Genomic DNA, 1,772 nt, shown 5'->3' with positions numbered 1-1,772 from the left:
TCACCAAACGGCTTGATTCTGTTCTTTCTACCTGTTACTTAATGGTCCAGAATTCAATCTAAGATTGTGCTTGGTATTTAGTCAGGGATCTTTCATCTCCTTAATAAGAAACAGTGTTTTTTTCTCTTTTTCTTTTTGTCTTTCCTGACTTTGACAGTTTTAAAGAGTCTGGGTCAAATATTTTTCAGTCTATCCCTTGATTTGGGCTTATTTGCTCTTCCCTTATGATTAGATTCAACCTTGGTCATGTGGACAGCAATGCCAAAATGTCATTCTCTGTGTGTCTTCATGAGGCGCACAGTGTGGGTTTGTCCCAGTGTTAATGATGCGAATTAAGGTGTCCACGTTTGTTCTCTGCAAAAGTGACTATATTTCCCCCACTTGTAGCTTGTGGGTAGTTTTTAGGAGATATTTTGAGGTTAGGTAAAGTTATGTTATCATCCAATTTTCACTCATCGACTTAGCGTCCTTTGATCATTTGCAAACTGTCGTTTCCTCCACATGTAAAGAAATGTTGGGAGTTCTTTGTGGATTTGTGGCTCCTCTATTCAGTGGACTATAATCCATTCAGCTTTATGATTGAATTGCTTTTTGGTGTTTATTTAATATGATGCCCAAATTGCTGATGCTGATTCATAATATACATATATACCCAAACAAACTCGCGGCCACTACATCAAGTCCAACTCCTAGCGACCCTGTTGGACAGGGGAGAACTGGCCCTGTGGGTTTCCAAGACTGTCACTCTTTACGGGAGTAGAAAGCCCTGATAGCTACACATGGCTTAATTCACATACATGTAAACATGAAGATGAAGCCCTGGAGACTCAAGGGTTAAGCTCTTGCCTGCGAACTGAAAGGCTGGTGAACCTATTCCATGACCCCAGGGGGGAAAACCTGACAATCTGTTTCTGGGCAGAAGATTACTGCCAAGAATTAAAATTAAAGTTACAATTACTGCCAAGGAACCCCGTATGGAGCAATTCCACTCCCTCCCATGGAGCTGCAGTAGGATTTGTACAGTGGCAGCCTCTTTAGGCAGTCTTTTGATATTTTCCCATATGTTATAATTTTTGACACATCTTATTTTCTGGTGCAATGAGATGCTCCAGGCTCATCTTGTACTTTCCCCATCCAATCCCTAAAATTAACCATTTTTCCAAGGAGCCACGAATACCTTCAGTGGATAATGATATTTTGAAACTAAAATCTGGGCATTAGTGTGTTCATTGCTACAGGAGTCATTGCTTGTAAGCATGCTCAGCTGGTGGGGCTAAGATATAACACACACACACTTTATCTCACACACATTCATATAGAATAGTGGTTACTCGTTGGGTTGCTAACCCCAAGGTCAGCAGTTTGAAACCACCAGCTGCTCCCTGGGGGAAAGATGAGGCTTTTTGCTTCAGTAAAGGGTTGCAATCTTGGAAACCCACAGGGGCAGTTCTAACCTGTCCTACAAGGTCACTCTGAGTTGGAATTGACTTGACGGCTGTGAGTTGTTTGAGAATCGGAATTGACTCAGTGGCAGTGAGTTTGAGTTATCAATAATTTAGGGTTCCTGGTGACCCATTGGTTAAGATGCTCAGCTTCCACCCAAAATGTTAGTGGTTCAAATCCACCTGCTCCTCTGCCAGAGAACTAGATGGCAGTCTACTTCCATAAAGATTTATAGTCTTGGAAATACTGTGGGGTAGTTTATTTTGTCCTCTGGGGTTGCTGTGAGTTGGAATTGCTTGACAGCAGTGTTTGGGGTTTTTTGTTTTTTT

This window comes from Echinops telfairi, unplaced genomic scaffold, assembly GCF_000313985.2.
Source record: "Echinops telfairi isolate 266 unplaced genomic scaffold, ASM31398v2 ScPeMD7_7;HRSCAF=31, whole genome shotgun sequence".
In the NCBI taxonomy this organism is placed as follows: Eukaryota; Metazoa; Chordata; class Mammalia; order Afrosoricida; family Tenrecidae; genus Echinops; species Echinops telfairi.
Note: the sequence above shows the minus strand (reverse complement) of the source record.